This window comes from Ascaphus truei, unplaced genomic scaffold (assembly GCF_040206685.1).
Source record: "Ascaphus truei isolate aAscTru1 unplaced genomic scaffold, aAscTru1.hap1 HAP1_SCAFFOLD_1370, whole genome shotgun sequence".
In the NCBI taxonomy this organism is placed as follows: domain Eukaryota; kingdom Metazoa; phylum Chordata; class Amphibia; order Anura; family Ascaphidae; genus Ascaphus; species Ascaphus truei.
Window position 1 is genome coordinate 64,552 of NW_027454249.1, and position 10,767 is coordinate 75,318.

The 10,767-nt window shown below is 46.6% G+C and overlaps 2 long non-coding RNA genes across 6 annotated transcripts in view; one reads left to right on the forward strand and one right to left on the reverse strand.

Moving 5' to 3' along the window:
• The window catches only part of LOC142475766 (uncharacterized), a 32,316-nt gene extending 21,875 nt beyond the window's left edge, over positions 1-10,441 (forward strand). For 4 of the 5 annotated variants that reach the window (XR_012791126.1, XR_012791125.1, XR_012791129.1 and 1 more), the window contains 3 exons: positions 346-580; positions 864-1,040; positions 8,860-10,441. This is a non-coding gene — a long non-coding RNA (uncharacterized LOC142475766). The remainder of the gene's footprint in view (positions 1-345; positions 581-863; positions 1,041-8,859) is intronic. The other variant, XR_012791127.1, reaches the window with a different exon arrangement.
• LOC142475767 (uncharacterized) lies at positions 5,250-9,363 on the reverse strand. The gene is made up of 3 exons (XR_012791130.1): positions 8,084-9,363; positions 6,960-7,095; positions 5,250-6,148 (listed from the first exon to the last, which is right to left on the reverse strand). It is a non-coding gene; the product is annotated as an uncharacterized LOC142475767 (long non-coding RNA).
• Positions 10,442-10,767: the final 326 nt, after the last annotated feature.

A 10,767-nucleotide genomic window follows, 5' to 3' on the forward strand; every position in this document is an offset into this window, starting at 1 on the left:
GTCATTGTTGCGCCATTGCGGGTGCTGCTGCATTTGACATAAAGTAGCTTTGTTATTTAGGTGCGCACAAACCCTTGATGTGTAAATGACGGCGTGTTTAACATTTTGCCGCGATCTTTGCTTTTATTTTCTTTGCCCGGCTTGTTAACGGTGTGGGAACATAGCAAATAACAAATGTCATGCAACGCACGTGACACGCATGTAAGGCTAAACCCCACGTGTGAGGTGAAGGCCGTTTCCTGCAAGCGTGTGTCGCACGTACCGGCGCTGGGGATTGTGCATGGGTTGTGTGTTGCCTGTGCCGGATAAAAGGCCTAACTTCAGCCTGTCTTTTCCTTTGCACAGGATGGCTTCGGCTGCTCGCCGGAGCTGCACAAAGATAATCACTCAGGAAATGTTCCAGCCAATGGTTTAACGCGTTGCATCGGGATTTCCCCGGGCCTCCAATCCGGCGTGAGCTTGTATCAGGAAGACCGATCATCAAGCTAAAGTGCCAAACCCTTTCTGTCTGAGGACTGAGTGTGTGTCCTCCATGTTTTCTAAGTATTGACATAACACAGTGTACAATGCATCCACAGAGGTAAGCCTGACCTTTTTACTTGTGCTTTTCTCCCCCCCAATTCTTCTCCCATCTCTTGGAACGTACAAACTGTGCATTTGCACGCCGCATCTTGGCGACTTGTCGCGCTACAAACCCCCCTCCAACAGCACAGCAACTGTTTAAATGTGCTTTCTTAGGGTCACATGGTTGGCTGCCATTAGCCATTGCTTGCTGTTTGCAAATTGGGGAGAGGGGGGGAAGTGACACAGTAACTTTTTTTTTTTTCTCTCAATGCAAAGAGTGGTGTTTTTTTTTTTTGTAGCTTTGCAAAAGCTCCAGTTTCTCCCGGGAACACCTCTCCCTGAGCAGTTTGCCGGCACTATTGTCTACTCCTGTGTCACATGCCTGCTGGAGAGAAAATGGAAGCGAGGACAGCAGATGCACAGAGCTGCCCTGCAGGGACCCAGGGGCAGGAGCCCGGCCGCCCCCAGCACCGCAGGCAAGTTCCCAATCACTAGAAGCAAGCGGCAGACCCCCCCAGGAATATCACTTTATGTCACTTCCCAGGCACCCCACAAGGCTAATGTCTGCCATAGATTTGGGGCCTAGGTTACATTTGGATATTATTATTATCCTTTTTTTTTTTTTTAAGTGGCGCTCTCTAAACTTTTTTCGGTTCTGATTTTCCGTCTGGTGGAACCGGCGCGGCGAGGGTAGTTTTGCGCGTTTTTCTGCCCCACACTGGAATCTGGAATACATCTTTTTATTTCTTTTTTGTTTAACCCTGGAAGGATCAGTTCCTGTGACACAGGAGCAAAGTAGTATGGATGTAAAACAGTAAGTTAAACGATGTTTCTCTGTCCTAAAATCCTGATTATTTTCTGTGTGGCTCTCCTTTGATTTCATGTTTTAGCCTCAATTACACGGTGATCTGCTGCATTGTTTTTTTGTGCGGTGTAACCGGTTATTTTTACGTGCTGGGAGACAAATGGGCAGTCTGTCCTTTTTTATCGGCCGACTCAAATCTGTTTAACCCAGTAAGTGCTGGAAAGGCCTAAAGTGTGTCGGTAACAGGCCTCCCGAATACTGGGGGGAAAAAAAGGTTAAACCAGACGTATTTCTTGGTTAGCTCAATATTGACTAAACCTTTTGAATTGTCATACACACGCGTGTGGAATATTTGCAGGTAAGTAAGCATGATTTTGTGAAAGCTGTGGGGTCTTCACGGCGAAAAACCCCGGCGCAAGAAAAAATATAAATCTCTGTTTATTTATAGGAAGCACAAGACTTAATCGTGGTCTTGGATATGAAATCTCCGTGGTAGGGGCTGTATTTCTTTCTTTGCCTGATCTGCGCCTGCATTTAACTTCCTGCCGTGGAACATTTTTCTATTTTTATTTCTGATCTCATTTCTTGGTACGTGGGACCGGGCGTTATTCTGCCTCTCCGTAACTGGGCTGACAATCGTAGGGTTCCTGTGCAATCTGCACTTCCAAACCGTACACATTTCAAACGGATGTGGTATCTGCAAGATGGTTTTCATTTGGCATTCTCTGATTTGTTTTCTGTGTGTATGTGTGTTTTTTACACAGTCCTAATGAGGTTTCTTTTTGTTGCTGAAAATGTTAATTTCGTGCAGCGTCTCCCCACCTGCGTTTCGGGAAACTGTGTGGCAGAGAAATAGCTTTGTATCATAACTTCAAAGTATTTCCGTATAATCGGCACATGAATGGTGTCTGCCTAGCTTGATCCCTAACCCAGAGACAGTGTTGGAGGCCTAGTTTGTTTACAGACGCATACCATGTTACTGTATACATCCTGTGTGCAAGATCAACAGGTAAGTTTTCTTGTAACAAACCGTTTTCTTTTGCATCGCTAATTAAAATATCCCACGGCCCCCCCGAAATGTCGTGCATTTCAGCAACAAATATCCATATCGATGCGAAGAGATGTTAATAAATGCGTTGCTACTTTTTCAAGTTGGCGTGATTCCGCTGTTACTGCATATCACTGGTTACACGCCACGTGGTGGGAGAGAGGCGGAGAAATACATGGCAGCTAGAGACGCTAAACCGCACATGGCTGTGCTTTGGGCGCGTTCCTGGCTGTTACTCACAAAATGGAGCTGGTGACGCTAAGAAGTAGCATGGCTGCAGCTGATTCTTTGTACAGAGGGTTGGCCAGCTTACTCTCTCCTGCAGGCCCATGTTTACTAAGCAGTGACAAGTCGCAAGGCTTCTTAAAGCCCAGCCGCTTAGCACTGCTTGGCGGAGATGGCCCAGTGTCAGAGGGACAGTTATTCCGAATCATGATCTGTGTGGGAAAGGGTCACCTGTTGGAATATGTCACCCTTGTGTAACTCTAGTAAAAGATTAAAGAAGCTTCCTAGTAGCCAGTTTCACTATGGCACCTGTCCAATACGGTGTGACGCCATCTTCTCTGCGCTCAGGATCATTTTAACCCTATGTAGATTAAAGAAGGTGGCCTGAGTGCATATTAAATAATGGTGTGTGTGTTTTCCCTATTTGTTATTGTGCAATTAGTAGTTAGGCTTTTGGGCCTAAGGAGGAAGTAGGTTTTACATGACTAAGCGCTTTCACTTGACACGCTGGTGCTGGTGCTGTTGTGAGTTTGGTCTTCTAACCCGACTCTGGTTTCATTAACCCTTCACATGCCACTGGGGTCTTGACCCGGTACCCTCCGGCACGGGAGGGGTTAACCTGGTGGTGGGGCAGCTCAAGGGCCACTAACAGGTCAGGTTTTCAGGATGTCCGTGCTTCAGCACAGACGTCTCAGTCTTCGATTGAGCCACCTGTGCTGAAGCAGGGATATCCCTAATACCTGGCCTGTTGGTGGCCCTTGAGGACTGGAGCTGGCCACCCCTGCAGCTTCAGCACAGGTGGCTCAATCAAGCTGATTGAGCCACCCGTGCTGAAGCAGGGATATTCCAAATACCTGGCCTGTTGGAGGCCCTTGAGGATTGGAGCTGGCCACCCCTGGGTTAACCCATTGCTCTACTTGACCCAAGCGGCCGTAGAGAACCAGTGAACGGCGTGGGCATGTTATGCGAGGCTCACTGCAAAGTGATCCTGTGCTGGGCACATTAATTCAGCCCTGTCTCACGCAGACAGCACACGAGGGGTGGGGGAGGGGGGGGGATTAAAATGACTGCATTGCACCAAGACGTTGGAAACGGGGCGGGAGCAGCAACTTTGTTCTAGCCCTCGCCGACCAATCGGGGGTCCCCTTGTAGCTCCTAAACGAATAGCAGCACGGAGGTGGCTGGGAGATTGACAGCCACAGGAGAGAGACGAGAGAGCCTTCTGGAAACTTCCAGCGCCTCAGAGAGGCCGGGTTAGCCGAACTTTCTCATGCAGAACGCAGCAGGCGCCGCCCCCGCCCCCCCGGCGCGGATAGTGCGCGCGTTGAAGGGAGCGCGTGCGCGGCAAAGTTGTGTTCAGCGAAGCAGGGTTTTTTCCCTGGCGATTCTTTAAATATGGCGTTATGGTGTGCAATAGTGCTAGGACGAAGGCAACGTCTGAACTACATTCAGGGAGGGTTGGTAGGAAAATGCAGGTCTCTTCATGTTCCAGTGACCTGCGTTGAGTTGAGGGAATGTTTTTCAGGGGGAAATGTAATAAATATATATATATTTTTTTTTTTTAGCAAGTTATAAGCCGGTTTCCCACATACATACGGAGGCCTGGACAGTATAGTCTCTTATAGCGGAGGCCTGGACAGTATAGTCTCTTATAGCGGAGGCCTGGACAGTATAGTCTCTTATAGCGGAGGCCTGGACAGTATAGTATCTTATAGCGGAGGCCTGGACAGTATAGTATCTTATAGCGGAGGCCTGGACAGTATAGTATCTTATAGCGGAGGCCTGGACAGTATAGTATCTTATAGCGGAGGCCTGGACAGTATAGTATCTTATAGCGGAGGCCTGGACAGTATAGTATCTTATAGCAATATTTGTTGAAATTGAAACACTCAGGTACACAGCACACCCTCTGCCACTTTAAACCGATGTCACATCGTTTAAGGCAAGGGTGGCCAACTCCAATTCTCAAGAGCCACAAACAGGTGAGGATCTCAGGATATTTCTGCTTCAGCACAGGTGGTACAGTCATTATGACTGAGCCACTGATTGAGCCAGCTGTGCTGAAGCAGGGATATCCCTAATACCTGGCCTGTTGGTGGCCCTTGAGGACTGGAGTTGGCCACTCCTGGGTAAAGGTATGATTAGTAGAGTTGCAACTTTTGGGCTTGTAAGCTTGGGTGCCAAAACATTTGACAATAACAGATATCGCAGGATACACACACGTTTTAGTTGCGGCTGCCAGAAAGATGAGCACTGCAACTACTACTCCTAGAATTGCACTGGGTTACAAAGGAAATAAAAACGGCAGCCATTTTTAAAAACATCGACGTGTGCGATTGCAATGAGAAGGGTGAGGAAACCCTACTGATTCTGCGATGTAGGTACAGGAAGGAGAACGTGCAGGCCGCTGCTGGGCAGAAATCTCTGCCAGCGTGGGAGAGGGGTTCTGGGAAAAGTTGGAAATATCTGCAGTAAAAGCTCTCGGCAAAGACGCTTCCAAACCTCATAGGTTTCATTTCTTGTGCAGGGCTAGTGTCTGGCCCCAAGGAGACATTCTGAAAGGCAAACAACAAATACCAAAGATCGCCTGCGGGCTATTTCGGAGAGGTGTTACATTTAGGTCATACGATACCTAATGCTGTGGGTATTCCTTTATTATTGTCGTAATCAGAACAGTACAAAAAACACACACATGGTGGTGGCCATCTTTAAGGATTCCCCAAATAATTGCATTTGGGTATTTTCCCCAAATCAAAAACAAGGGGCAGATTGCACAACGTGATGTCACCATTCGCTGTCACAGGGGCCTGCAGATGAAGCTGATTTGTGAAGAAGTACATTTGTATACGTGCGTGTGTACTTCCAGCCTGCCTTATTGTATTATTTTTATAGGTTTTGGGGGGTGGAGTCAGGGTTCGGGCTCTCCCCTCTGTTTCCCAAGTTACTTACTAGTGTTTCTGCTCCATGGAGGGAATTAAAAATGGCTGCCAAATCTTGCGGATTACGCAGACCAATAGGAAGCCACATCATCATCGCTTGTGGCTTCCTATTGGGTGGCTCTTTTAAATACCCTAGATCACTGGTGCTCAAACTCAATCCTCAAGGTTTAAGGCAGGAGTGGCCAACCCCAGTCCTCAATTGCCACCAACAGGTCAGGTTTTAATGATATCCCTGCTTCAGCCCGCTTGGCTCAGTCTGAATGACTGAGCCACTGATTGAGCCACCTGTGCTGAAGGGATATCCTTAAAACCGGACCTGTTGGTGGCAATTGCTGACTGGGGTTGGCCACCCCTGGTTTAAGGCTTCAGCACAGGAGGCTCAGTCATTTTGACAGAACCACCTGTGCTACAGCATGGATACCCGTAAAACCTGGCCTGTTGGGGGTACTTGAGGACGGAGTTTGAGCACTGCTGGCCTAGATAAACACTGGGTACGTATCTGGAACGGGTGGAGGTTGCTGTAGAAACTCGCATGGCTCAACTACGGAGGATTCTCCGGTTCAAATCCTGTCAAAAAACAAATAGAAATATATAAGTGTGTGAATTTGGCAGGGCCGTGGTGTTACGGTGTGTTTCTGTTTGTTTATAAATAAGGCACATCCGTGGCACACTCAGATATTGTCCCGAGGTTCTATTCTTTACGTGGCTTCACTTACCCTGCTTGTGCCAACACAAGAAGCAATAGGAATGCCCAAATGTGGGTGTTCAATAATGCCCGGGTGCCCAGATAAACCTAGTTATTGATGGATATGCAATAATCACTGAAAATATGAGCTCGGCTTTAGCGGAAAAGTAGTGGTTGCAGGGAATTGCCACCCAGCAGAGATGCCAAATACATGAAAGGAATTCTCTGTATTGACAAAAGGGAAACGCAATTCAGCACTACTGAGCCACTTATCGAAATATGGCCCAGTACATATCGCCGCCATGAATGGTTAGGCCAAAAATTAAACGTTTAGATGCCACGAGAGAAGTTTAGTGATCTCTCCGGGAACTGGGCCACTTGTGAAAGTGAAGTGGAAATGCGCCAACAAAATATCGTATCCATTAATTGTAACGTGTCTGCTATTCATTGATTTGTAGTAATTTGGGCCCAAAACCCAAATCCAGCATCACCAGGCAACGCCTTCTGTGGGGGCGTATTGTTACAACTTTGTGGCTACTTCTATGCTTTTGATATAATTCATAATGGTCGCCATCTTTAATGACCCCGACAGTAATGATGACTTGTTAGCTATTTTCGGACCGTGTTAGCGGGCCTGTGATTTTGGGGTGTCCGTAGAAGCGATTTTCTAACTAGTAACCGTACCCTATATACCTTGGCATTCTAGTTTTGGTCCTATCTCACACGTACAAGCCTTGATCTGACAAGTACAAGCCCTGCCAATCACGCCAAGAAACGCTCTCCCCGTCTCGTGAATAGTCTGTAAACATTTGGTTTTCATCTGCAATTCCTGAAAATCAAGGGAAAAAAAAAAAGACTGTGAAGCACTTTAGTCAACAGATGCCTTTTATTGCATAAAGTGCTACCATTTTAGCCACAGTGCAGGAACGAGGCAGTGCAATGCTGCCAGGCGCCATTTTAAGAGCCTGCAGAAATAGCATAGCCACCGATGACTAAGCCTGTGATAGGTGAGTTCTTCTGCAAAGCTGGGATTTCTATCGCTTCAGCATAGCTAACAATGTTTTCCTATTTTCATGCACCTCCAGTATTTGGCTTTACCGTTTTTTCTTTCTATTTGGACTTGTTCAATGTGGTGTGGACTCACAGCACAAATAAGAGCTACTCTTTGCTGCATAATGCTGTATAATGCTGCCTGAGATGCATGACTTCAGTTCTCCATTTGATCAGCTATTTTGCAAACTGATTCTGAAATGGCTGCTCAGGAAAGCGTCTGATTTCAGCAGTCTCGATGGGGATAGTACATGTAGAATCCTGACTTCAGTTTGATTTATGCGTCTATGTTGCAGCATAGGGTTTTTTTTTTCTTCTTCTGTAAGACATGCAACAAAATAATCAGGAAGAGACGAGGAGCCGACCCAGCCTTAAAAACACGGGAGAGTGGGACCTGTTCATTGCCGGAAAGCCATCAGATGGCAATAGATAGAAAGGGGTCACCCCCCCATACATGTTTCCCCCTGGTCTGCTTATTTTTCGGACGCACCCTTCGCTAACATTGAACTGCTCATTCTGGCATTCACACGGTGCTGATTATGCCACCTATTTGTCCGGGGATATATACGTTACCAGCCGTCAGATTATCACTGGCACAAAGAATTGGTAATGTGGCAATGCCAGCAGGAGAAGTTCATTTGAATGCTACATTACCCTCCCTGCCTTAATTCTAGGTCCTCACATATCATATCATACAACCGAATGTCAGAAATATTTAAAGCAGAACATATCTCCTACTCCAAAAAGCAATCCCCCTTCACTCTTACCTTATTGAGGTTGTTTGTTTCTTATTGATGCCGGGTGTCTCATCGGAGAGGCTATTTCAAGTATATCCAGACCGGCACAGAGGAGTCGGCAATGGGGACCAAAGCCAATCTACAGTGTATAAGCTAATGTGTGTGTGTGTGTTTTTTTAAAGGTGTTCTGGTGTAATTCAGAGATATAGACAGCTCGCATTCAAAATCTATTCTGTATTGTTTGCAGATTCTATTCGTCTTGCGAAGAAGATTCAGAGGTCAACTTATTTATTGAAAATCATTTTTTGTAATACCCTTGGATTGTTTTCGAGTGTGTAATGTATGAGCGTTCAGTGCAGAGAATCCTGCAGAGACCTCAGTGATGTCTCCTGAATACTGACGCTTGAAGTACAAAGTGATGTTTATCCAGCAGTGCGATTTTGCTCTTTACATTCTTGGCTTTTACCAAAGAGTCGTCTTTAATTTATCACCGGTGACAGGATGGCTAGAAAAAGACCACTAAGTTCTTAAAGCATCCATTAATGGGCTGACCTCTTTCTCAGTAAGACTTGTGTGTGGGCATGTCTTGTGTCATTTCAGATTGTAAATGGTTAAAACTGGGGTAAACCCTTCAAATTGTAGCATGCAAAGGAATATAACGCTGCCGAAATATGGGGTGTTCAATGGATAACGGCTTCAAGTGTTGACCAAGATCTGCTTCTGCATTCCCATGTTGGAGCTGAAAGTATAATGCCTGGTGGTTACATGGCCATACTCACACCCTGTGTTTCTTTTGTCTCGTGCAGTTTGGCCGACGAGGAAATTAAGAGTGAGCCGGAGGTGGTGGAACCGATGGATGTCACAACGCGATCCAAAGGTGAGACGGAGGGTCCCGTTTTCTTTGCCATTTTCCTGGGTGATCGGATTTATCTGCAGGCTCACGATGGCGGTGTCACAGCACGGTTAAAAGACAAATACAAATGGTGCACATGGTAGGGACGAGAGGTTCTGCTTTGGCTTCCAGCATTTTAATTCCCTTAGTAACTACTACCCCCAAAATAGTGAATTCGAATCTCTTGTATACAAAACCTAATGGTTTTATTTCTGTATACTTCATTGTAAAAAACCTGCAATGTTTTTGGAGAGACGCTGATATTCCAGTAAATACATTTTTGGGGGTTGGAAGCTTTAACACCTTTTTGTGTGGAAGAGGGTATAGAGGCATTGTAAGACGGCCCATCAGCACTGCAGAGGTTAAATAGGCCATTGAGGATTGATGGGGACAGGCGGTGAATGAGCTCTGATGATTGAATCGGTGAATGAGCTCTGATGATTGAATCGGTTAGTGACGCAGACTAACAAAGGCAGTATTTATTGTGTCATTAATTGCCCCTGGCATGGGGCTGTTTTGGGTTTCGGCTTTGAGACTGAATATCCTGATACTAGCCCCATACACAACATCCGGAAACTGTTGTTAAATGTGGTATATATTAGGGCAGCGGTGGCCAACACCAGCCCTCAAAGGCCACCAACAGGTCAGTTTTTCAGGATATCCCTGCTTCAGCACAGGTGGCTCAGTCTTTGCTGAAGTGCTGTGCTGAAGCAGGGATATCACTGATACCTGGCCTGTTTGTGGCCCTTGAGGACTGGAGTTGGCCAGCCCTGTATTAGGGTATATCCGTGCATTAGGTAGAGAGCGTCAGGCCAAGATGTTATCTGGTTAGTTTCGGTATATTTGGCAGCTAGAAATGGTTTCTTCGCTGAGAGACATCCTGGTGCTCGGGACTCTGCCATAACCTCTTCTGTACCAGAGGGGCTTGTAACTCATTAAGTTGCAAACCTCTGGCATGGGAGGGGTCAACAAACATGGCCGCAGAACCATTTCCTGCAGGCAACCCTGTAACATCTCCAACAGGAAGTTGCTCAGTGGCAATTTTGGCATATTAATGCAGCAATCTGGCCTGCTGCCATCAAAAAATCATGCATCTCCTTCCTTTTTACCACAGCAAAGTTCTTTTCCTCATGTTTTTCTGTGCTCAGTTCAGGAAATGTTCGTTGCTGAAATGCTGCCACCTGGGGAGGTTAAAATGGCCGCCGCCATTTACATGCATTAAGGCAACAGGTTGCCATGGTAATGGCTACTGCCAGTGGAATAATAAACAGGTGAAAAGGCAGCAAAAAATATAACCGCACTGTTGTAGGGGGGACTGTCCGTGTGAGGTTACCAAGGGCCGACCCTGGTCACACCTCATGTTCTTGTAGAGAGAAAATGAAATGAGGGACATTGTGGCATTGAATGATGAGAAAGATAAAATTGTAATTCAAAGGTAGAAAGTGGTCACAGTAATAATGCTCCACACGTCTCCCAATGTCTGCCAGCTATATTAAAGTAGCAATTCCCCCCCCCCCCCCCCCCCCATCTCCATTTTTGGGGATCTAGAAGAGGGGTAGGCAACTCCAGTCATCAAGGGCCACCAACAGGTCAGGTGTTAAGGATATCCCTGCTTCAGCACCGGTTATTCAGGCTTCGACTGAGCCACTGATTGACCACCTGTGCTGAAGCAGGGATATCCTTAACACCTGACCTGTTGGTGGTCCTTGAGGCTTGGAGTTGCCTACCCCTGATCTAGTGTGTCCCTCCAGACCTGCAGCGCTCTCTATCTAGCTACTGGGACTCCCCCCCTGGTTTAGTCGCTGGTGTTTCTGCTCTAATT